At 41.8% G+C, this 26,164-nt stretch overlaps 1 long non-coding RNA gene across 11 annotated transcripts in view; it reads left to right on the top strand.

The window, feature by feature from the left end:
* LOC121819090 (uncharacterized) overlaps positions 1-26,164 on the top strand; it is a 78,203-nt gene that overhangs the window by 28,277 nt on the left and 23,762 nt on the right. For 6 of the 11 annotated variants that reach the window (XR_009600206.1, XR_009600208.1, XR_009600214.1 and 3 more), the window contains one exon: positions 1-26,164. This exon is cut by the window's left edge and continues 2,603 nt beyond it; it is cut by the window's right edge. This is a non-coding gene — a long non-coding RNA (uncharacterized LOC121819090). The other 5 variants (XR_009600211.1, XR_009600210.1, XR_009600205.1 and 2 more) reach the window with 3 other exon arrangements.

Raw genomic sequence — 26,164 nt, 5'->3', positions numbered from 1 at the left:
CAGGTTGGTTATTGGGTGATATCTCCTTTTTAAAATCGTCTGGATTCTAGGGTTTCCCTGGGTGGCTCAGTGAGTAAAGAATCCACCTATAATACAGGAGACGCAGGAGATGCAGGTTCGATACCTGAGTCGGGAAGATCCCCTGGAGAAGGAAATGGCAACCCACTCCAGTGTTCTTGCCTGGAGAATCCTATGGACAGAGGAGCCCGGTGGGCTACAGTTCATGGGGTTGCACAAGAGCCGGACACGACTGAAGCGACTCAGCATGCACGCGCAGTCATGCACACATGAATTCTATGTATAGGCAACAATTGCCCTAGAAAGTTTCCATGCTTTGGGAAAGCTTACATAATTGCTTATGCGGACTGCAAAACCATCCCTTGATGTGAACTTAACCCAAAGAAGGAAAACTACTTGAAATTTCAGGCTTTCCCTCCTGCAGAGATGGAAGCAGGGATGGGGGATATTTGTAAGGGTGGAAGAAGGGAGGGTTTTGTGTAATGAGTGGAAAAAGCATTGAAGAGTTTATAAACAGTCACAGTGCATTGAGGCCACTGCATCTGAGATTTTCCGGTGGGGGTTGGGGGGACACAAAACCATAAACTCAATCATTTGTCCTCATTTCAGCAGAGAAGGAGATTGTCCACTTTGTGTCTTGTTCTTTTTGTGTGTGTGTGTGTGTGTCTTGTTCTTTTATGTTTTGAAGATTGATGTCAAAATGAAAGCACTGAGCTATTCCTGGGCTTTTCTTTCCTAATTTGTCAATTGAAAATCCACTTCTGAGGTGGCGGGATTTTGTGCGTGCTACAGATGAGTTTTATTCAGAACCTTTGCGAGTTGTGACTTCAGAAAATTCTTTATCTTTTTAATTTTAAGAGAGCAATGGAAGTCTCATGGAGAAGCTTGTTACTGGAAATCAGTTTAGGAATCTCTGATATGGGAGAGGGTGGGTGGTTTATAATATCAAATCCAAGGTGGGAGGGATTTTTCAAAATTATTGAAAGCAGGGCAGGTGCAGAAGATATTAAATTCTTAACTATTAATAGGGGGTTTCAAGACCAGGTACTTTGTTTTCCCAGACAGTCTTGTAGCTTGGAAAGGAGAGCATCTCTAAATCCTGGTCTCCTCCTTGTGTGTACGTGTGTGTGTGTTTGCTAAACAAAAAGACAACGTTCTTTCCCCAGATCTCCTGGATTTTACAGGTTCAGGGCGGCTTGCCCTGTGTAAGACAATAAATATGCAAGATAGCAACAGGGCAGTTACTCTAAGGCCTTGGCCTTTGTTAGGATTAACTGTTAAACCAAGAGGCAAAACAGGGCGGCCGGGTTTTTTTCACCACTGGCCTTGGCTGTTCCTGGGTGCCAGATGGCATTATATCCATGAAAAAAAAATGCTGCAAGTTATAATGTTGACCAGGCACTGTTACTTCCACTTGATCACACTGTTTGGGACACGCTTTGATGTACAAAACACTCTTAAGATAATGAAATGCGTTGGCAGCTGGCTAATGGCTGGGAAAGTGCAAACCCTGCATTGAACTCTTCCTCCAGACTATTCAATGGCAAGGTAACGGCAGACCGGGGCTGGACAAGGAGTAAAGAGGCTCATTGCCAGGCAGGCCCGGGACTCCTGGGCGAGCGGCTGTGGAGTGGCTGGTATTTTTCTCCCTTCAATAGATGTGGTCTGTGCCGGCAGCAAATGAGAAATAAATCCATCAAGGCCAAGTTCAGGCTGATTTTGAAGCAGCTGCTGGAATTTGCATAAGAGTCTGGTGCACACAGGTAAACAAAGTTGGACCAAAGTGGAGGTGACCTGAGAATGTTAGTTTTTGTTTCTCTACAAAGTTGGGCCTCATCTTTATGCAAAAAAAAAAAAAAAAAAAAAAGTCTTTTGAATTAAATTTGACTTTGCTGCTGCTAATCTTTTCACTGGCCTGATTCACTGGGAAAGTAGAGCATGCATAATTGGACAGGGAGGCATTTGCTCACCCCTCTCTCCCCTGATGCTACAGGCCAGCTCCACAGAGGTACACCTCGGGTGGGTAGCAGCCCCGTTGGGAAATCCTCCTGTACCCTTGGTCCCACAACGCCCCCGCCCCCCACTCATTTGCTGGCCACCAAAATTTCTTCTACCACCCAGACTTCCCCCAACTAAACAGAAACCCTATTTCAAATGCCTCCTGATTCTCCAGTCTGTGCTCTTATCTATGTTGTTAGAACATAAACTCAGGGCAGAAACTCTCCTTTTAGACCAAAGGTCAGGAAATGACAGGCCAGCCGTGGAACCAGCTCCAGCTGGCCACCTGTTTTTGTACAGCTCAGAGAGCTAGAAAGAGTTTTTATATTTTTAAAAGATTGGGAAAAGTCAGAGGAATAATATTTGGTGGCACAAGATCATTCTATGAAATTCAAATGTTCATGTCGAGAAGTAAAGTTTGATTGGCACCCTGCCACACCTCTCACTCACTGTATGTATGAGCTGTGGCCGCTTTTCACCACAGCTGCAAGGCTGAGCAGTTGCTTCAGAGACACTAGAATGGGCCGCCAAGCCTAACATCTTTACTATCTGATCCTTCACAGAGAAAACTGGATTCCTGCCTTAAGCTTTCTGCAGAGCCACAGAGGGGGTGCTTAATACACCTTTCCGATCCTTTCTGAAGTCTGAGAGTAAGTTTAGCTGGGTGAAAAGTTCTCCAGAATCCCAGTGTTTGCATCACCTTTATCTGCAAAGGTTGTTAGTATCACCAATTGAGACACTTTCCTTCCTTTCTAGCTTCAAATGGAACCAGTTTTTGAAGCTCTTGCTAAAGCTTCCTTTCTGTACTCTTGTTTCTCTGCTGTCAAACTGTGTGGCCTTTAAACAAATACTTCAGGTCTGAAATGTCCCCAGGGTGTCTGTTCAGCTGAAGTGGAAATCTGTGGGGGAAAGTTGGTGTGGGGGGAATCTGACGATAAAGCTTCTTCTTGTGGCATTTACGCTTTGCAGACGCCTTCTGCCAATCTACAACCTTGGGTTCGCAGCTCAAGGCTGGAAGCTTATCTGAGCCAACAGAAATGGATCTGCCCGTCCCATCACTAATGTCTGTTTCTGCTCGGAGCTCTGCCTGTCTTAGTTTCAAAAGTGTCTTCTTCAAAAATAGTCACTGACCATGTTTTTGTTTCCTCCTCATCCTGTTTGTCAGAGGGTTCTGGGCATGTGGTCTGTAACTTCCTACCTACTCCACTTTATCTTACAACGCTGGGACCTTCTTCTTGAACCCTGGCTTTGCAAGATTGTGGGCCACAGCTGTTCTATGTATAATACATAGAATCTTTCTTCATGAAAAGATATAGCAGTTGGCTCTATATGGTAGATTATGGATAACTATTTCTTTCTTGTGTTTTTCCGTGTTTCTTAAAGGGGAACATGTATTTCTTTTATATAAAACAGGAGAAAAAAAGGTTTTAAAAGGAAAAAAAGGGAAAAGGTTTTAAAAATACTATTTGGTAACAATTGCCACTTACTGATGAGTGTCTCAATTTCTTCCTTCCACCTCTTCTTGAAGTGTGCTCAGATGTGTACAGATAGTATTTAAACCCATAAAACTAAATGGATCAACTTTGTATATTATGATTTCATAAAAAAGTTATGTGTGAGAGAGACAGAATATCTGAGACTGTTGCACTTGCGTTATAAACCAAACAAATGTGGACTTCTAGTTTCCAAGGACAATAAGTAAAAAGCTAGAAAAAGAGACTTGTAATGATTCTCATAGAATTAGCAACAGCAAGTATCTCTGTCGGAGAAGGCAATGGCACCCCACTCCAGTACTCTTACCTGGAAAATCCTATGGACAGAGGAGCCTGGAAGGCTGCAGTCCATGGGTCGCTGAGGGTCGGACACGACTGAGTGGCTTCACTTTCTCTTTCATGCATTAGAGAAGGAAATGGTAGCCCACTCCAGTGTTCTTGCCTGGAGAATCCCAGGGACGGAGGAGCCTGGTGGGCTGCTGTCTATGGGGTCACACAGAGTCAGACACGACTGAAGTGACTTAGCAGCAGCAAGTATCTCTGTACATAGGTTTACGGGGGATGGGTACTTTTAGTTTATGCTAAACTTGTTGAATTATTTTAACTTTCAGTTGTGATAAAGTATTGCATTTGGAATGGTAAACAATATTTGAAAATCATTTTAAAACTCCAATCCTACATATATTTTGCACAGAGCCTTTGAATGTCTGTTGTCCCCACCTACATCTGTTATTAATCAGTCCCTCCCTCCCACCCTCCCACCCCAACTCTTAGACCCCTCAATCACCCTCCATGGAACATTTGAAAACTGCTAGTGTTATAGCTCATCTGGGAAGGGAAAGGGAATCAGACTTCCTTTATGGCTTCAGATTTTTGAGTTATGTATAGAAAACTCTCTTCACTCCAAGGTTATATTATGTATATATAGTCAGTTATGTTTTCCTTTGTTATTTGTGCTATTGTACAGTTTCTGACCCATCTGGAATTTGTTTAATAAGTGTATAAATTGTGAAGTAGGAATCTGATGTAGGATGTTTCGATCCCACCATTTTGTAATCAACACAAATTAAAGCTGACAGTTACAAGAGCACATGGTAAAATCAGGTACTAGCTAGTTGCTTCCAGAAGAATAAATCTTCTTGACAAATTTATATCTGCAGTTATTTGACTTGGGGAAAATTGGACTTGATAGAAATAGCGGTCATAGAGAAAAGCTAAGAGTGGCAGAAGTTTTAATTAGTAAGATCTGGTAAAGATAACGAAGGCAATGGCACCCCACTCCAGTACTCTTGCCTGGAAAATCCCCATGGACAGAGGAGCCTGGTAGGCTGCAGTCCATGGGGTCTCAAAGAGTCGGACATGACTGAGCGACTTCACTTTCACTTTTCACTTTCATGCACTGGAGAAGGAAATGGCAACCCACTCCAGTGTTCTTGCCTGGAGAATCGCAGGGATGGGGGAGCCTGGTGGGCTGCCGTCTACGCGGTTGCACGTTGTGTAAGCCATTTATAAGATTCACATGACATAAATTTTCGGTCTCAATGAAAATCATTTTTGATAAGAAAAATGGAAATGATGATTAGAGAAATGTTTTAAGTATGTTGTATAGCAAATTCATCAAGGAAAATTAAAATTACTTGATTCCAGGAAATTTTCCAAGGGAAATTCATTCAGTGTTGGTAAAATCATTATTTAATAAAAACATAATTTTGTTTATTTGTATATTTATTTTTGGCTTTGCTGGGCCTTGGTGCATTGAAGGCTTTTCTCTATTTGTGGTGAGCAGGGGCTAGTCTTCACTGCAGTCTGCAGGCTTCACATTGTGGTGCCTTCTCTTGCCGTGGAGCATGGGCTCTAGGGCACGCAGCCTTCAGTGGTTGAGGCTCATGGGCTCAATAGTTCCAGGCTCGAGAGCACAGTTGTGGTTCTCTAGAGCTCAACAGTTGTGGTGCACAGGCTTAGTTGCTCTGTAACATGTGGGATCTTCACACACCAGGGTCACACCTGTGTCCCTTTCACTGGCAGGCGAATTCTTCACCACTGAGCCACCAGGGAAGCCCTAAAATCATTATTTTTTAAAAAAAGTTATTTCTATTGATAAAACCAGAGTGAAAAGGCTCTTGTGGTCATATCAATGGTGTTAAGATGCTCCTTTTTGTGGAGATCATCCTTTATTTTTCTAAATGAATTTCTTACTTTTCTGACACCATTTATGTAGGCACTGATCAGTCTTTAGAACTGCTTTGAAATGAAATTTTTGCATTCACTGAATTCCCATACCTGGGTCTAGATCTGAACTCTTTAATTTCATCAGTCTGCTTGCCTAATCTGCACTGTTTAATTATTGTAGATTTAAAGTACTGTTAAGAACTAGTGAGTAAGCTTCCTCTGCACCTCTAATAGAATTAGTTTTCAACATGTTCTTAACTGCTGTCTCACTTTAATTGTTCTAAGGAACTTTAGCATCAGTTAATTAAATAGACCGGTTTTTTTTTTTTTTTAATGTATTTATCTGGCTCTGTCGGGTCTTGGTTACAGCACTTGGGATCTTCACATATCATGCGGGATCTTTCCCTGTGGAGCACTGACTCTTTAGGTGTGCCATGTGGGGTCAGCAGTTGTGGAGTGTGGGCTTAGTTGCTCTGTAACATGGGAGATCTTAGTTCCCTCACCAGGAATTGAACCTGTGTCTCCTGCATTGCGAGGTGAATTCTTAACCACTGGACCACCAGGGAAGGTTCTCAATAAGCCAGATTTTTAATAACTCGACAAGCTGCATGTTGTTGTTTAGGCAATAAGTCGCATCCGACTCTTTGGTGACCCTATGGACTGGGGCCCACCAGGCTCCTCCTCCTGGAGTGCGTTGTTTCCTTCTCCAGGGGCTCTTCCCGACCCAGAGGTTGAACCTGCATCTTCTGCTTGGCAGGTGGATTCTTCACCTCGGAGCCACGAGGGAATCCCTTGACAAGCTGCACGATACAGATATTTTAGCTTTAATCTCCTACTTGGATTAATTTTATAGGTATTTAGATCTATTTAATCTTTGGGCTTCCCAAGTGGCGCAATGGTAAAGAAGCCCCTTACCAATGCAGGAGACTCAGGTTTGACCCCTGGGTCAGGAAGATCCTCTGGAGCAACAAATGACAACCCACTCCAGTATTCTTGCCTGGAAAATTCCACAGACAGAGCAGGGCACAATCTATGGGGTTGCAAAGAGTCAGACAGAACTGAGCAGACACGTCTAATCTTTATATATCTTTACATCTACAGAGATATATCTAATCTTTATATATCTTTACATCTGCATACAGAGATATATGGGCTTCCCTGGTGGCTTAGAGGGTAAAGCGTCCACCTGCAATGCAGGAGACCCGGGTTCAATCCCCGAGTCAGGAAGATCTCCTGGAGAAGGAAATGGCAACCCACTCCAGTACTCTTGCCTGGAAAATCCCATGGACGGAGGAGCCTGGGAGGCTGCAGTCCATGAGGTCACAAAGAGTCGGACACGACTGAGCGACTTCACTTCACTTCACTTCATAGAGATATATATATGTAGATAGAAATGTGTGTGTATATGTTTGGTTTTTAGCTCTTAAATTAATCAAATATATTTATTCTATTTTAATTTCAGACTTGTTTTCTTTTCTATATATATTATGTATTTATTGGAGTATAGTTGATTTACAGTGTGTTAATTTCAAATGCACAGTGAAGTGATTTAGTTATCCATATACAGCTATTCTTTTTTGATTCTTTTCCCTTATAGGTTATTACAAAGTATTGAGTATAGTTCCCCAGGCTTGTTTTCACATTTTGAACCTTTAATGATCCTTTGTTGTTCATTTCATTTGAAGATAATTTTTGGTACTATATTATATTTTGTCCAGTATCTGTTTATTTCCAAAAATGATAAGGCCTGAGAGCCCTAGGATCTTCAATATGAGATAATTTTGGCATCTACTTGGAAGTAAAAGTGGCAAAGGTTTATTTTTTTCTCTGAAATTCAGGACGTCCTCTGAGTGTTGATGAAGGGCTAAGATGTGTAAGTGTCCTTGCTAGTGGAGTGGGATTTCCCTCTCTTCTTTCTCCTTTCCAAAGAAGAAGAATCTATTATTTATCCTGTCCTTTGCTGTGTCCTCTAAATTCTTGGATGAAATTCACAAGTAGCTTTTGAAGTCTACCTCCCCTTTGATGAGAGCTGGTGACTTGAATTTGCATTCTAATGTCTCTCCTAAGAGGAGAGCCTTAACCTTCACAGTGCTCTACTTTACAGATGTGATACTAGATAACGGACAATTCTTTGAACTGTTGTTTCACTTATATATCGCTTGTTTATGGTTTATTAGGGGGTTCATCATGTGACCTTTGGGTTTCTGTGGGTTTTTTTTTTTTTCTGTTTGTTTTTTTGCAAAACCTCTTTCATATACAAGTCGTATTCCATGAAGGCAGAAATTAGTTCTAATTCTTAGTTCTATTCAGTGTATGAAATACACTCCCTGGTATATCGTAGGTACCCAGAAAATATTGTTGGTTGACTGACCTGTGTTCTTTTATTTCCAAATACAACTTTTGAAAAGAGCCAGCTTATCACATTTAGCTATTTGTCTGCCCCAGATGTCATGATGGCATATCTGAAATGAATCTGACACCCCCAAGCCTTTGACTCTTCTTATTCCCAAATTCTGATGTGCCCTCCTCACAGTGTTGAAGCTCATCCTTTTCAGTTGTTGTGATCCCCCTCTCTTCCCCACCTGCGTTCACATCCACAGAAGATGTCAATTCTACGTTACAGTATCTCTACACCTGTTCCATTCTTATGAGGCCCACTGCCCTAGTTCAAGACATTGCTTTGTTTCTCTTGCCTGCTCATATTTCCCTCTAATCATTATCCCTTCCTTCTCTCCTCCCTCTCATTTCACCAAAATCCGCTTAAATATTGCTTCTAGAACAACCACCCTTAAACAAGTATGAACCCATCCCTCTATGCCTGTGATTTCTTGTTGCCTCTAGAATGCAGTTAAACCCTCCAACCCGCTTTGCATATTCTTCGACAATGTGAAGGACCCCAATTATTGTTTCCAGTTTTACTCTGTCTCCTGCCATGCACATTTCTCTCTAGCCTGGGTAGGGTACTGTTGGGGCTTCCCTGGCGGCTCAGTGGTAAAGAATCCATCTACCATGCAGGAAAAAGAGGTTTGATCCCTGGGCCAGGAAGATCCCCTCGAGTAGAAAATTGCAAACCAGTCCAGTATTCTTAGCTGGGAAATCCCATGGACAGAGGAGCCTGGCAGGCTACAGTGCATGAGACTGCCAAAGACTCGGACACAAGTTAGTGGCTAAATAACAACAGTGTACTGCCTTTCCGTGGACAAACCCGACCATCTCTACTGCTGATCTGCGTTCCATCTCTGTGAGCTCTTTTCAGCTAATTGCCTCCAAGGCCTCTCCCACTGTAGACTTGGCCAGCTGTGCCCTCCCTGGCTGGTCTGCCAGTTGCACTTGGTTGTTTAACTGTCATTCATTCCCCAGATCTCACTCCAAAATCACTTCACAGGACAGCCTTCCATGATCCCTTCTCAGAGAGCCTTCCCTGATTCCCGTTCTTAATCTAGGTCAGATGAAATAGGTCTAGGTCAGATCATAGCTCTAGTATTAAAAAGTACGCACTATTATACGCACATTCATGGGATTATTTGACTAAGAACTGGCTCCCTCACATTACTTTAAACTCTGGATGAAGAGATCTGGACCACTCTGCTCACCACTGAATCACCCCTTATACCCTGCACAGGAGTACACACTAAATTCTTAGTGAATGAATCTGACACTGTCTATACAAGTCTTGGCCTGCTACTTAACCCATCTCAGAAACAATCTGAGAGCCCTCATTTAGAATTCATCTCTCATCTCTTTCTAAAAAAAAAATAATTTTTTTTGATGGCACAGCTTGCGGGATCTTAGTTCCCCAACCAGAGATGGAACCCTCGCCCTCTGCAGTGGAAGGTAGGAGTCTTAACTGCTGGACTGCCAGGGAAGTCCCAGAGTTCATCTCTTTCTCTCTCATTACCTCTTCTCCAGTAGGTGGTAGTTTCTAGAGAATAGTTATCTGTCTTATCTCCACCATAGACCCTGCTAGGAAGACAGAAGAGTGATCAAGTTTGTGTTTAAGGAAGAACACTAACACAAGGTTTTGTTCAAGGGAATGTGCCATAAAGGTTTGCAAATGTTGAAATATTGGTTCCATCTGAAATGTTCTGAGTATTACGTCATGCTTCTAATGACATCAAGTTAGGGTCAGAAGTCTGTCTGATCCAGTGTCCTCCACTTATACCTCGATCTTAGGAGTCAATTCACAGATGTGTGAGGATATTGATTAGAGTGGAATGGAATATGTGATGAGTTCAGTGGGGATCCATTCCTGCGAGTAGAAACCTATGCCCTGGTGCTGGTGGGTTAAGAATATCTTCTTACATTTTTATTTGGTCTTCTTTTGCATACCTCACTTGATAATCTTGTTAACAAATTCTAGTGGGTAATGATAATCAGGAAATGGTAGGAAATGATGGTTAACCAATCTGTGTTTATGCTATCAACTTCGCCCTAGCTGAGGACCTAAACATTCATGGGAAAATTTGGCCTTTGTCTATTTAAGTCTGTTTTCACAAAAGAAAGGTGGTCCTGGAGTTTAACCAAAATGAAAGTGAAAGCTGCACAGTCATGTCCGACTCTTTGTGACCCCACGAACTATACACAGTCCATTGAATTCTCTAGGCCAGGATACTGAAGTGGGTAGCCTTTCTCTTCTCCAGGGATCAAACCCAGGTCTCCCGCATTGCAGATGGATTCTTTACCAGCTGAGCCACAAGGGAAACCCCACGCTGCAGGGTTATTGCTCTTAATTCTACTCACAGCAAAATGAATTGTCCTTCAGTCTGCTTTCACCAACTAGGTCATTTTGGACTATAGGATGATGTATTTTAAAAAGCCATCAAGAAATGTTCAGAAAATTGTGTAACAGCATTGGTTTTGGATTGCCACGGAGAGTTTGGCGACTTTCCTGGGGCCTACGCATTAGTTTGAAGTCACAGTAAAGAAAATGGGAAGGGACAGGAAAAGTTATTCTCTAACCTGCAGCTGCAATGGAGGTAGATAGCAATGGTGTGTTGCAAAGTTGCATTCTATTTTTTTTCTTTCTGAACTTTTTATTTTGTATTGGGGTATAGCCGGTTAACAATGTTGTGATAGTTTCAGGTGAACAGTGAAGGGACTCAGCCATACACATACATGTATCCACAAACAGAGATGTCACTTTGCCAACACAGATCCATCTAATCAGAGCTATGGTTTTTCCAGTAGTCACGTACGGATGTGAGAGTTGGACCATAAAGAAGACTGAGCGCTGAAGAATTGATGCTTTCGAACTATGGTGCTAGAGAAGACTGGAGTCCCATGGACAGTAAGATCAAACCAGTCAATCCTAAAGGAAATCAACCCTGAATATTCATTGGAAGGACTGATACTGAAGCTGAAGTTCCAATACTTTGGCCACCTGATGCGAAGAGCCAACTCATTGGAAAAGACTCTGAGGCTGGGAAAGATTGAGGACAAGAGGTGAAGAGGGCAACAGAGGATAAGACGGTTGGATGGCATCATTGACTCAATGGACATAAGTCTGAGCAAACTCCAGGAGATAGTGAAGGACAAGGAAGCCTGGTGTGCTGTAGTCCATAGGGTTGCAAAGAGTCTGACATGACTTAGTGACTGAACGAAAAACAATTCTCCCCCAAACCCTTCTCCCATCCAGGCTGCCACATAACAATGAGAAGAGTTCCATATGCTATACAGTAGGTCCTTACTTATATTCATTTAAAATATAACAGCATGTACATGACCATCCCAAACTGCCTAACTATTCCTTCCCCCTGGCAACCATAGTTCATTCTCTTTCTGTTTTATAAGTTCATCTATATCATCTCTTTTTAGATTTCACATATAAGGGATGTAATAAGATATTTCTTCTTCTCTGACTTTCTTCACTCAGTATGGCATTCTGTCTTTTTCTTATCTTAACCATTAGAAAGGTAGGGTGTGTGTGTGTGTGTGTGTGTGTGTGTGTGTGTGTAGGTTTTAATAACAGAAAATGTACTCATTTATCTTTCTTGCTCTTGTGAGAAAAATTCCTAAGAGATATCTTTCTGAAAGTCAGAAAAGGTATTTTCCAATCTCCATGGGTGTTGGGGATGCAAATTCCTCAATTTTGATCATAGCACCTCGTGTGTTTCTTAATTGTTTCCTTGATAAAGGGAGGGCTTTCCTGGAAGATAAGGGCCAGGAGAGGGAGAAGACAGATTTCAGTGCTCTAAAAGAAAAAGCTGAGATCACTGGGATTTCAGGTAACCTGCTCAATGAGGGTGGGGGTGAGGTCAGATTCTACAGGTCAGAAAGAAGAACAATGAGATCGTTGTCAGGTTCTGAGACTTTTGTCACCTCCAGGTTTGCCGTGGTGGTCCTTTTCCATCCCCATTTGGGCCACCAGAAAAATGCTTAAAATGAAAACTATTCATGGGCAGTATGTTAATATCTCCCATAAGCCTCTTATCCTTCTCCATCAGAGGGCAGACAGAATGAAAACCACAGTCACGGAAAACCAACCAATCTGATCACATGGACCACAGCCTTGTCTAACTCAGCGAAACTATGATCATGCTGTGTAGGGCCACCCAAGATGGATGGGTCATGATGGAGAGTTCTGACAAAACGTGGTCCCCTGGAGAAGGGAATGGCAAACCACTTCAGTATTCTTCCCTTGAGAACCCTGTGAATAGTATGAAAAGGCAAAAAGATAGGATGCTGAAAGATGAACTCCCCAGGTCAGTAGGTGCCCAATATGCTGCTGAAGAAGAGTGGAGGAATAACTCCAGAAAGAATGAAGAGATGGAGCCAAAGCAAAAACAACACCCCGTTGTGGGTGTGATGGGTGATGGAAGTAAAGTCCAGTGCTGTAAAGAGCAATACTGCATAGGAACCGGGGATGTTAGGTCCATGAATCAAGGCAAATTAGAGGTGGTCAAACAGGAGATGGCAAGAGTGAACACTGACATTTTAGGAATCAGAGAACTAAAATGGACTGGAATGGGTGAATTTAACTTAGATGACCATTGTATCTACTTCTGTGGGCAAGAATCCCTTAGAAGAAATGGAGTAGCCATCATGGTCAACAAAAGAGTCCAAAATGCAGTTCTTGGATGCAATCACAAAAACAGAATGATCTCTGTTCATTTCCAAGGCAAACCATTCAATGTCATGGTAGTCTAAGTTTATGCCCCAACCAGTAATGCTGAAGAAGCTGAAGTTGAATGGTTCTCTGAAGACCTACAAGACTTTCTAGAACTAACACACACAAAAATGTCCTCTTCATTATAGGGGACTGGAATGCAAAAATAGGAAGTCAAGAAACACCTGGAGTAACAGGCAAATTTGGCCTTGGAGTACAGAATGAAGCAGGTCAAAGGCTAACAGAGTTTTGCCAAGAGAGTGCACTGGTCATAGCAAACACCCTCTTTCAACAACACAAGAGAAGACTCTACACATGGACATCACCAGATGGTCAGTACCAAAATCAGGTTGATTATATTCTTTGCAGCCAAAGATGGAGAGACTCTATACACTCATTAAAAAAAGACCGGGAGCTGACTGTGGCTTGGATCATGAACTCCTTATTGCCAAATTCAGACTTAAATTGAAGAAACTAGGGAAAACCATTAGACCATTCAGGTATGACCTAAATCAAATCCCTTATGATTATACAGTGGAAGTGAGAAATAGATTCAAGGGATTAGATCTGAGAGACAGAGTGCCTGAAGAACTATGGATGGAGGTTCATGACATTTACAGGAGGCAATGATCAAGACCATCCCCAAGAAAAAATGCAAAAAGGCAAAATAGTTGTCTGACAAGGGCTTACAAATAGTTGAGAAAAGAAGAAAAGCTAAAGGCAAAGGATAAAAGCAAAGATATACCCATTTGAATGCAGAGTTCCAAAGAATAACAAGGAGAGATAAGAAAGCCTTCCTCAGTGATCAATGCAAAGAAATAGAGGAAAACAATAGAATGGGAAAGACTAGAGAACTCTTCAAGAAAATTAGAGATACCAAGGGAACACTTCATGCAAAGATGAGCCCAATAAAGGACAGAAATGGTATGGACCTTTCAGAAGCAGAAGATATTAAGAAGTGGCAAGAATACACAGAATAACTATACAAAGAAGATCTTTATGACCCAGATAATCATGATGGTGTGATCACTCACCTAACCAGACATCCTGAAATATGAAATCAAGTGGGCCTTACAAACAAAACTAGTGGAAGTGTTGGAATTGAGCTGTTTCAAATCCTAAAAGATGATGCTGTAAAAGTGCTGCACTCAGTTTGCCAGCAAATCTGGGGAACTCAGTCATGGCCACAGGACTGGAAAAGGTCAGTTTTCATTCCAATCCCAAGGAAAGGCAATGCCAAAGAATACTCAAACTATCACACAATTGCACTCATCTCACACACTAGCAAAGTAATGCTCAAAATTCTCCAAGTCAAGCTTCAGCAATACGTGAACTGTGAACTTCCTGATGTTCAAGCTGGTTTCAGAAAGTGCAGAGGAACCAGAGATCAAATTGCCATCATCCGTTGGATCACCAAAAAAGCAAGAGCATTCCAAAAAAACATCTGTTTCTGCTTTATTGACTATGCCAAAGCCTTTGACTGTGTGGATCACAACAAACTGTGGAAAATTCTGAAAGAGATGGGAATACCAGACCACCTGACCTGTCTCCTGAGAAGTCTGTATGCAGGTCAAGAAGCAACAGTTAGAACTGGACATGGAACAACAGACTGGTTCCAAATAGGAAGAGGAGTACATCAAGGCTGTATATTGTCACTCTGCTTATTTAACTTATATGCAAGGTACATCATGAGAAATGCTGGGCTGGAAGCACAAGCTGGAATCAAGATGGCCGGGAGAAATATCAATAACCTCAGATATGCAGATGACACCACCCTTATGGCAGAAAGTGAAGAGGAACTAAAAGAGCCTCCTGATGAAAGTGAAAGAGCAGAGTAACAAAGCTGGCTTAAAGCTCAACATTCAGGAAACGAAGATCATGGCATCCGGTCCCATCACTTCATGGCAAAAAGATGGGGAAACAAAAGACACAGTGAGAGACTTTATTTTTGGGGGGCTCCAAAATCAATGCAGATGGTGACTGCAGCTATGAAATTAAAAACATTTTCTCCTTGGAAGAAAAGTTATGACCAACCTAGACAGTATATTAAAAAGCAGAGACATTACCAACAAAGTCCATCTATTCAAAGCTTTGGTTTTTCCATTAGTCATGTATGGATGTGAGAATTGGACTGTGAAGAAAGCTGAGCGCCGAAGAGTTGATGCTTTTGAACTGTGGTGTTAGAGAAGACTCTTGAGAGTCCCTTGGACTGCAGGGTGATCAAACCAGTCAATCCTAAAAGAAATCAGCCCTTAATATTCATTGGAAGGAATGATGCTAAAGCTGAAACTCAAATGCTTTGGCCACCTGAGGCAAAGAACTGACTCATTGGAAAAGACCCTGACTTGGGGAAAGATTGAAGGTAGGAGGAGAAGGGATTGACAGAGGATGAGATGGTTGGATGGCATCACCGACGTGATGGACATGAGTTTGAGTGAACTGCAGGAGTTGGTGATGGACAGAGAGGCCTGGTGTGCTGTAGTCCATGGAGTCACAAAGAATCAGACACGACTGAGTGACTGAACTGAACTGACTGAACTGTTAAATATGGTGAATTAATTCAATCAATTTTTTTTTAATGCCTCTCTGTACCAGGGGTTCTTCCAGAGCCTGGTATTGAACACAGTGATGATCTGTGCCTTTGCTGAGCTAGCATTTTAGTGGCAAAACACACAGTGAAGTAAATAAATAAAATCTATAATTTTTTAGATGCTGTTAAGTGCTACATGGGTGGTGAGGGGCGGGGAAGGAAGGAGAATGAACATGTTGAAGAGGAGGGTTGCAGTTTTAAATATGATCAACAAGAAATATTTCATTGTCTTGGTGACATTTAAGTAAAGATCTGAAGGAAGCCTTACCTGTGTGGTTATTTGGAGGAAGGGTGTTTCGGGAGGAAGAATGCAAGGTTCAAAGATGAATTCTAAGTTAGAAAAGCAATTTATTGACTCATGGTATCTGAAAACTCAAGAGTTCAGGCATGCCTTGATAAAGAGATTGGGAAAACATATTCTTTTTCTATGCTCTAGTTGCTGGTTTCATTCTTACATAGATTGGTCTTTTATAGTGGCAAGAGAGTTGTGTCTCCTGTTCGTACATCCTTGTACTTCAACTCTATGGGAAGAGTAAAGGACTTTGTGTCAGCATCACCAGCAAAAATCTTATACTGCCTCTTGCTCTGATTGGCGCATTGCTGATTTCTGAATCAGTTTTTGTGATCAGAGTAAATGCTGTGTGCTGATTGTTTTATACTTGTTTTACTTGTCCCACTGGAATGGCAGGGACTGCAAAAGTAAACATGTGTCTTTTTTAATTTTTTTAAGGAGAGTGTCTGGGGTGTTCCCCTAGGGAAAACGGGAACGAAGAGAACGGTGAGTGGATTTAGAAGAGCGAAAGCAGAAGGAGTCCATTATACCTTGTCTTGAAGCTTTAATGAATTTTTTTTTTTTAATTTTTGGCTGCACCCCTTGGTGGGGGAATCAAACCCACACTGCTTGCCTTGGGAGGTGGAGTTGTAACCACTGGATTCCTGGGGAAGTCTCCTTAAATGAAATCGTTAATAGAGCTGTGTCTATCACAGACTTGCTGGGGAAAGTGACTTCTTCTCTGTTATATCTCATTTCTCTTTCTCAAAAATTAAAAGATTAGACCCTGAACTTTGTCATATATAATTTATATTAAGTGTATTTCTTAAAGTCTTAAATTATATTATTATAGTATGGTATTACAAATATAATGTGTTGAAGAAAAAGTAAAAATAGAGAATTTAGTCTTTATTATGGCTGTTGATATTTGCCATAAGGGCCAACATGAATTTTTTTTTTTTTTGGCCATGTGGCATGTGGGATCTTAGTTCCCCAACCAGGGATAAAACTCACGACCCTTACAGTGAAAGCTCAGAGTCTTAACCACTGGACCAACAGAGAAATCCCATGAATTTTTGAGGACAGGATTAAAATGCAAGTTTCTTAAAAGTTGGTGTGATCAGTCCCAGATGACTTTGTACTCTGATTTCCTGTTCCTCTGCTTGATAAGCTATTGAAAGAAAGAGACAAAGAAAGGGTATTATATCAGAATTCTCTGCTGGGTGAATTTCCAGCCTGGAGTTGGGGAACTCTGTTGAAAGACCAGTTCCAGGAGCATATTTCACACAGCTTTCTATATTTGAAACTGAGAATGGAGAGTCTATGCACTTATTTGTATTGGCCTTTGTGGCATTATGATAATGCGAGCATAAGATCCCCGAAAGAAAGGAAAGCCCTGTGACTCATTTCCTGAACTTTCAGGATTGCACAGCCCTTCCTTAGTGCTTGACTGCAGGCAGAACGGGCCAAAGAAGTGGCCTGTCCCCCATGAGGCATCTTGAGACCTAGACTCTCCTAAAAGTTGGTATTTCCAATAAGAGGTCTTCATAGCTGTTTTGCCTATGAGAGGGGTATCAGAGCCCAGCATTTTATATTAAATTTGTGAATGTATGTGTCTGACATATGGCATTGCATCATAGAGACTAGTATCTCCTTCAAGCTTTCTGCACGATTTGGGCAACACCTAAAATACCTCCGTGTACAATTTCCATGTGTCACACACAATGCACTTAGGTAACCTGAGACCTGCCTCTGGGAATATTTTCTTGGAAATTTCCATGCGCTTGAGCACAGTGCACAAAGACGATATCAGACCGAGCATATCCTTCTTCCTCTATGACAGATTCAGGGATTTATGGCCTTCTTGGCTTCCTTAGCCAAATCAAGATAAATTCCTATCTGGTTTCATGAGGTCTTTAGGGTTCCATGACGACTATTTGCTTTATTGCCGCCAGGCTTTGTTTCAACTTGGAAGGACAGTACTTCAGAAGGAAGTGGGGTCCTGCAAACTCACTCCCCACCCATCCAAAATATTCTTCTTATTGTGGTTTTTATGTGATTGACTCATCAGAATGATATTTGTCTGTGACATATTTTCCTACAGTAAAATATATATAATAATTTATTACAGTACAGCATGAACACATATTGCTGACCCAGCAAACTAGACTGTGTGTGTTTGATCAGTGGTTGCTATTCTGTGCTTGCTGAGTGCGTCTGCAGTGCGTGTTGTTTCTTTTCTTGTGGTCTCCCTTTCTGTCATTTCTTTTTTTGCGTGTGTTATTTTCATGGCTTACAGAAAAAGGAATAGCAATAGGCTGGCTGGAAAGAAAAATTGCAATAGATGTGAAAAATGTAAGTTTTATCAAGAGATGAGAAGAGAAACCAGACTGCAGAGAAAATATTTGCAAGAAGCATGTCTGATAAAGACTGTTATTTAGCATATGCAAAGAACCCCTAAAACTCAACAATAAGAAAATTAAAAAAACCTGGTTAAACAGTGGGAAAAAGACCCAGATAGATACCTCAGCAAAGAAGATATACAAATGGTAAACAAGCATATGGAAGGATGCTCAACACCATATTCATCAGGGAACTGAAAATCGAAACAACAATGAGATGTCACTACATGCCTATTAGAATGGCCAAAATCTTGAACACTGACATCAAATGCTGGTGAGGATGGAAACAACAAGAACTCATTCATTGCTGATGGGAATACAAAGTGGTTTAGCCCCTTTGGAAGACAGTTTGACAATTTCTTACAAAAGTAAGCGTACTCTTACCAAATAGTCCAGCAATGGCACTCCTTGGTAACTACCTAAATGAGCTGAAAAATCATGTCCATGCAAAAGTCTCAACAAGAATGTTTGTAGAAGCTTTATTCCTAATTACCAAAACTTGGAAACAACCAAGATATCCTTCAGGAGGTGAACTGATAAATAATCTGTAGTATGCCTAGATGCTATGGAATATTATTTATTCAGTGCTAAAAAAAAAAGAGCTGTCAAGTCCTAAAATAGACTTGGAGGAAACATAAATGCATATTCCTAAGTGAAAGAAGCCAAACTAAAAAGGCTACATACTGTATGATTCCAACTATATGACGTTCTGGGAAAGGCAAAATCATCGACAAGATAAAAAGGATCAGAGAGGAGGGAGGGGTGTGTGGTCCTGAGCACCAAGCATTTGAGGGCACAGTAAAACTATTTTCTGTGACACGAAAATGGTGGATGTGTGTTGTTATACATTTGTTCAGACCCATAGGATGTCCACCACCAAGAATGAACCCTACTGTAAACGGTGGGCTTTGAGTGATAATGATGTATTAGTGTAGGTTTGTGGATTGGAACAGTCATGGGCGACAGTGGAGGAAGCTGTGCCTGTCTTTGTTAGGACAGGGAGTATATGGGAAATCTCTATACTTTGCAATCTATTTGCTGAGACCCTAAAATTGCTCTAAAAATAAAGTCTATTAAAAATGCAAGTTGTGGGCCAGTGGTTAAGAATCCACCTGCCAATGCCGGAGACACAGGTTTGATCCCTGGTCTAGGAAGGTCCCACATGCTGCAGGGCAACTGAGTCCATGTGCCACAACCACTAAGGCCACACTCTAGAGCCCAGGAGCCACAGCTGCTGAGCCCGTGTGTTGCAACTAATGATACCTGCACACCTAGAGCCTGTGGTCCACAGCAAAAGAAGCCACCACAATGAGAAGCTGGCCATCCGCACGCAGAGGAAGCCTGTGCACAGCAGCGAAGACCCAGCACAGCCAACAATAAAGAAGAATTTAAAAAATTGTAAAGATATGCCATTTGTATGGATTGTTATGGTGACTTCCTGTGGAAATTCTTTGATATAATAAAGGGGGTCATCACCACATCCTAGAAAGGCTAACACTCAGCTCCACGGGAAAGGAAAGAAGGAAAGAGGAAAGCAGCTATGGTGACGAGGCCTGACTGTGGAGACTGACAGTGCTTCTCGTAAGGACTGTGCAGTGTCCACCTGTTGAGAGCCATTCGGATAGCAGGTTAAGCTTTCCCAGCCTCTCCCTATTCCTGAGTGTCTCCTTCCAACAGGACCAAGGAAGGAGTGTGGAGATGTATGCTTCTCACTCTGAGTTTCCAAAAGGCTTTCATGGGAGATAGCTCCCCTCCCTTATCAGAGCTGGGCTCTATCGAGTCCTGCCTTATCTGGGAGGACAGCTCAATTGCAACTGAATCTGTTTTCCCAGCACAGCTGCTGTAGCCGCAAGGGCCCACTCCCCTGCTCTTCCCTCGCGGCCTCTTGCTAGCTGGACAAGAAGGAGGACGTACTGAGTGACTTCAGCTAATAATTATGGTGACGGCCAGCATATAATGATTGCACGTGTTGTGCCAGGCCTAACTCTAAGTGTTTTATATGGATTGTCTCAATCTGAGAAGAATAACAGCCAGTAGCACTTAGTAAATGTCAGGCACTGTTCAGACATATTATCCTGATTTACTTTTATGAGAACCCTAAAGAGGAGGCTCCCTTATCTTTCCTGTTTGACAGATGAGGAAACTAAAGCTTAGAGAAACTGTGTCACTTGCCCAGTGTCACACAGCCGCCGAGTGATCAAATTTGAGGGCTCTAAAACAGTCTTTTAATTTATAATTGTGCAGAGTTGTTCCACTACAATTTTGTTCTCTCTAAAATATTTTCTAAAAATAAAGGGTCTCTAAGAATCCCTGATATGACCATGGGCACATGTGTTTTTCCCCTGCTTTTGATGTTCTGCATGATCATGGCTAGTGCGAGCTAGTGTAACAAACTCTACCGCACACGCTTAATTAATCAGCCCAGGTGACTGTGTCCCACTGATTGTGAAAGTCCAGAAGAGAAGCAAAACCAAAATTCGATACACAACCAGGATCCCTATTAGTTTGCCACGCGCCGTTTAGATCTATTTCTGCTTGTTCCTCCGTGTTTATTCCTCCCAGGTGTTAGGGTGTCTTCTTTAGCCTCATTCTTATGTGCTTTATGCTGTAGTCGCTTCTCTTTTCATTTTCCATCTGAGCTAGTTTGAACTTGCCGGCCTCTAATTTTAGGCCTTTCACCCTCCCATCCAATCACTTCTGCCAGAAATGCACTACTGCCAGAATGTTCCTTCTAAAGGACCGGAACTTCTGGATAATAATCTTCACAGTTGGACCCAGGTTTCCCTTCCCAGCCAGACCTTCTACCGCTCCCCAACTTGTCCCCTAAGACCAGCCACACACAATCACTTGCTGTCCCCCCACGTCACCCTTCCTAACTGTGCGCCTGCTCAGATTTCCCCTCTGCCCAAAGCCTTCGGGTCCCACAGGGAGCTCCTTTCCATCCTGAGTGCTAAAGTCAAGCTGTGCTATTCCAATTTCTCCGACCTCTTTTCTTTGAAACCATGGAACCTTGGACACACCTTCATCTTAGCGCACTAGGTACACATTTCAGCTGACAGCTTTTGTTTTGTTTTTTTTCTACTGACCAATTTAACTTACATTTTGAACTCTGCCTTTTGTTGGATACATGGTAAAGCGGTGTACTTCTCCCATCTCTTCTCTGGGCTTATGTCTAAACCCATATGAGTTCATATGGCTCATGTAAACCAAAGCCCTTAGGTTGGGGAGTGTGGTCTTGGCCATCACCTCTTCCTGCTGGCCTCCACTTGATGCCCGATGTCCTTTGGCTATCAGCCCAGACAGGTGGCTATGATATCACTCTCCCTCCCATCTTTGAAGGCCTCTCAGGTTTAGCAAATGCCCTGTTTTGATGCCCTTTTTCTTGGGCATTCAGACATGTATGTTCCTAGGCTGTGCCGGGAAATGGGAAAGTTTAGGGTGCCAAGGCCTGCATCTTTTTGGATCACTCAGAAACATAAGCCCATTCTGTTAACTCAGTGAGGCTTTCCTAGCTACAGCTTGCATTTCTTCAGTGGGGTCTGAATGCTCCTCCTGGGCTCCCTGAGACACTGAAGCACAAATTGTCGCATTTCGGGAGCTCTCAGTTGTGTGTGGGAGCCCTGTCATTTGGTCTTTCCCTGTCCATGGGCCCTTTTTGCAGTCCTGGTTGCATGTAAGTTCTCTTGTGTTTATTTTGACTCTTCTTCCTCCCCACATGCTGAGGAAATGTTATTCACCAGTCGGTGGGTGAGTTGGGTGGAGGGTTGGGGGAGGGTGTGGGAAGTCTCGCTCTAACCCCATCCTGTCTCTATGTCCTCAGGCCTAGCCTTTTGAAACTCAAAAACTTTTACCCTGTTTTTTGCTATCACAGCCTTTTGCAGTGAATCCCGTAATGCTAAAGTGGGGCAAAACCCAGGGGTTCTGGAGATACATCTTTATCTCACTGTCATGGTATCCATCTTATTTGGATAATAGTATCCATTACATTAAAGGGAAACTCCTACCTTTCCTTTATGATACCTTCTAAGTCAGGGCAGAACCCCAGAGAAAAGATGCAGGAAGTACCTGGATTTGCCTGAGCTTAGTATCTATCAACGGGCAGAAGGAAGGTTCAAAATGTAAAAAAAATTTTTGTACTTAATTTTAGTTTATTCTATTTTCTTCCAGTTATATAGAGATAGACCTGCCATACAACACTGTGTAAGTTTAAGGTGTATAGCATAATGACTCAACGTAGATATACATTGCAAAATGATAGGACATACTCTCTTAATAACTTTCAAATATTCAAAGTATAAATTGAGCAATAGAAAAAAAAATATGTCAGTTGAAATGTATACCTAGTACACTAAGACCAAGGTATGTCTGGGGTCCCCTGAAGGGTAGGGAAGGAGAGAACTCAGTGTCTGGTGAATGAACTAAGCAATTAAATGATTAATGCTAACAGATTTTGTTTTTCCAGTGCCCACCACACGCCAGGTACAACTAGCCTTCTCAACAATCTTATAACATTTCCCTTATTTATACTCAAGGAAAGCAATATAGCTCAGAAAGGCAACATATTTCATCCTGGAATGAACAGCTAATGAGCAGTAAATACAGAATTCTGACCCAAATCTATTTGATCCCAAATCCTGAATTCTTTCTGCTGGGCACGCTATGTAATCAAATTTATTTAACCTTTGAGGTGCTTACAGGTGCTAAATCCCATATGAAATGTATATATATATACATTTATATATACTTATATATATATATGCGCATGTATATACAGATGCATATATCATATATATGTATATATGATGACGTCTCTTGCTTTCTAAAAATTAAATGCACTTTCCAACCACTGGAAAGGATTGTTTAAAAATATTCTCTTGCTCTGCTATTCTTAGAAATTTTTTGTGTGATTATTTTCTGGGCAGCTTATTGATCCTGCTAATATTTACTGCCTCACTTATCAATAACAGTAGGATGTAATGTCACCAGTTTACACTTGGAATCTTGACATTTGCAACTGTGGTATATTTCCGTCAAATGATGTATTTATCATTTACACCATTTAGACGTTGGTGAGGATGAAGGAAAAAATGTTTGTGTGAGTTACATGGGGATAAATGTTTTCTTTTTGCACTGCCTGGCAAGATGGTGGCTGTATTTTTTACAAATAAGATATGTAATTGTGTGTCTATTCCAAGCAGCTTGTTTATATTTTCCCTCAGGGTTTGACTTTCTTAGATGTCTAAAACACTCTGAGGGGAGGGAGGGAATGCCATAAATTTTTACAAACAGACATTGTCCTTGTTTCCCAGGCAAATTCAATGCACCTTCTGTTGGGTAATTGGAATCCAAGAAGTAACATGGAGTGTTTTAACAAAATGTGAATGAGCTGTATTTATAATGAAACGACAGAGATTTGGAAACCCAAACTATTTATGTGAGAGAAAGTGATTAAAAAGACACAGTGAGAGATCAGAGTGTACTGACTCAGTTGTAGAATTTGGCATTAAACATAGGAAACATAGGTGAATGTGAGTAAATATTTCCAGAAGATGGGTCCCACAGCCTTTCTATTTCTAGGGTAGCATCCCACTGCATTTTGCTGGTATTGCATTCTCTCTTGGGGGTGGTGGTGGTTATAAACTGTACTGCTAAAAATGGGCTGTAAATAAAAAGTGCATCTCAGAGTGGTTCTTTTTCTCTCTCTATTTTGGGTTAAATTGATCAGAAAGAGATCTTAGGTGAGCTGTGAATAAGCTTCATATTACTTTTTTGGTGCAGTAATGGCCCCTTTTGCAAAGAGCCATGTGTCCATGTATCTGTAATTGTGTCTTTAGAACATCTGAGCTTCTACTGCCTTATAAATGCAGTCCCTTCATATTTGAGACCACTGTCCCAAGCAGTGCCAAGAACTGAAGGCAAAGGCCAGATGCCACATTGCTAGGAGAACCAGGTGACAGGGTTGGGCTGTGCAGTGTGGTGGGAGGAGGAGAGAAATGCAGCTGGTGATGTCAAAAGCTCGGTGAGATTTCCATTTCCTTTGCTGTTCATTTTAGAAACAGTTGTTTGCTGACTGTTTACTCATAGGAAGATATAAATAAGACTGCCGCCCTCCCTCTCTTCTTCCGAGTCATTCGTTCCAATTCTCAGTTTTACTGATTGGTTGTCATCTCTCTCAAAATTCTCAGGTTACTGTTTCTTCCATGTGAGAAGCGTGGGTTTGAACCTTTGGGGAGTCACATACCTCGGAGAATCCTGTGAATGGTAGGACCTTGCTCCTAAGTCACACATAGAATATTGTTCAGAGAGCCTCAGAAGTTCACCAGTGGACCCCCTGGTTGAAACCACCATCCCCGTGACCTCCTCTCCCCATTTGTCTGTAGTACCACACCCTGGCTTCTCGTCCTTTTTTATTTCATAAATATTTGTTTACTTATATACGGCTGCATCAGGTTTCAGTGTGGCAGGCTGGGCCTTTGGCTGGGGTGCGCCAGCTCTCTAGCTGAGGTGCCCAGGCTTAGCTGCTCTGCGGCATGTGGGGTCTTAGTTCTCCATTTAGGGAGCGGACCTGGATCCCCTGCATTGGGAGGCAGATTCTTAACCACTGGGCTAGCAGGGAAATCCCTTCTTGTCCTTTTATAGCGCCTCTCATTTGCAGCGTGGCGAATTGCCGTTTCTAGTGTTGGTTGAACAAAGGTGTGCTGTTTCTTTTGTATCATAGGAGAGCAGGTGGTGTAAGTTTCTCCAGTTCTCCACGCCCTTAGTGTGAGCCTTTTCCCCATGTTATTCTGGAAATGGAGTCTAATGCATTCTTTCTACCTGGTGGTGGTGATACATATGCACAACAGTAGAAAATGATTATTGAGTTGAAATGGTAAGACATCTTGTATATGACTATCTGTACTTCTGAACATGGACTGTCTTGAATTCAAAGGATTTACACGTATTTACAACATGACATGCCCATCTGATGGAGTCTTTGATGGTAGAGGTAAATAGAGTTAACTGGTTCCCATGGGAATCCAGTCTCTGATTAGACAATAGGTCTTGAACTGCTGGAGAAAAGCTAAATGGGTTTCTGAAACTACAATATATCTGGAAAATAATGTAGATTTTCAGGATTATATGTCCATCCACTCCAATTTGAAAAGTGCTGATTTATCAGGCTAAAATCTTATTCTAAGAAATTGTTTTTTAGTTGCTAATTATAAATGAAAAAGAATTCTAGTGTTAGGCAGAATATTGCCTCTCCTCCCCACCCCCCACCCAAGAAGACATCCGTACCTTAATCTCCCAAACCTGTAAATATGATCAAAGGGACTTTGCAAATGTGATTAAGTTTTAAGACTTTGAAGTAGGGGGATTTCCACTTGGGCCCAGTCTAATTACCTGAATTCCTTATACTTGGAGAATCTTTCCAGGCTGTGATTAGGGAAAGAGATGTGGTAGCAGAAGCAAGGTTACAAAGATGCTACATCACTGGCTCTGAAGACAGACGAAAGAGACCATAAGCCAAAGAATGTGGATGCCCTCTCAAAGCTGAAAGGGCAAGAAAATGGATTCTTTCCTAAAGCCCTCAGGAAGGAGCCCAACCTGGTTGACATCCTGACTTTAGCCCAATGAGACCTGTGCCAAACTTCTGACCTTCCAAACTAGAAGATGATGAATTTATGATGGGGGAGCCTGGTGGGCTGCCGTCTATGGGGTCGCACAGAGTTGGACACGACTGAAGTGACTTAGCAGCAGCAGCAGCAATAAGATCTTAGTAATGCATTCTATATTCACCAGAAGCTCTACATTCCTTTTTTTGCATGATTCACATTTACTCTGTTTAGGATGAAATAGCAGTTTGGTTCATCTGCAGTGATATATTTTTTAAATCTAATACAGATATAAGTAGTTGTTTTTCGTAATATCTTGAAATGTAATTGTGTTATCTCTAGGAATAACTCATTTGTACAAGAGGGAAAATGTGCACCTCTTGCAGATAATATTGTTGTCTCATCTCTGTCAAAATTTATTGATAAATTGATTTTAAGGAAGAGGAGAAAGAGAAAGAAGGAGAGAAGGAGAGGGAGAGACAGAGAATAAGAAAGGATCTTGACAGGCCATCTCTTTCTT

Source organism: Ovis aries, chromosome 3 (assembly GCF_016772045.2).
Source record: "Ovis aries strain OAR_USU_Benz2616 breed Rambouillet chromosome 3, ARS-UI_Ramb_v3.0, whole genome shotgun sequence".
In the NCBI taxonomy this organism is placed as follows: Eukaryota; Metazoa; Chordata; class Mammalia; order Artiodactyla; family Bovidae; genus Ovis; species Ovis aries.
This window is presented reverse-complemented; position numbering and strand designations above follow the sequence as displayed.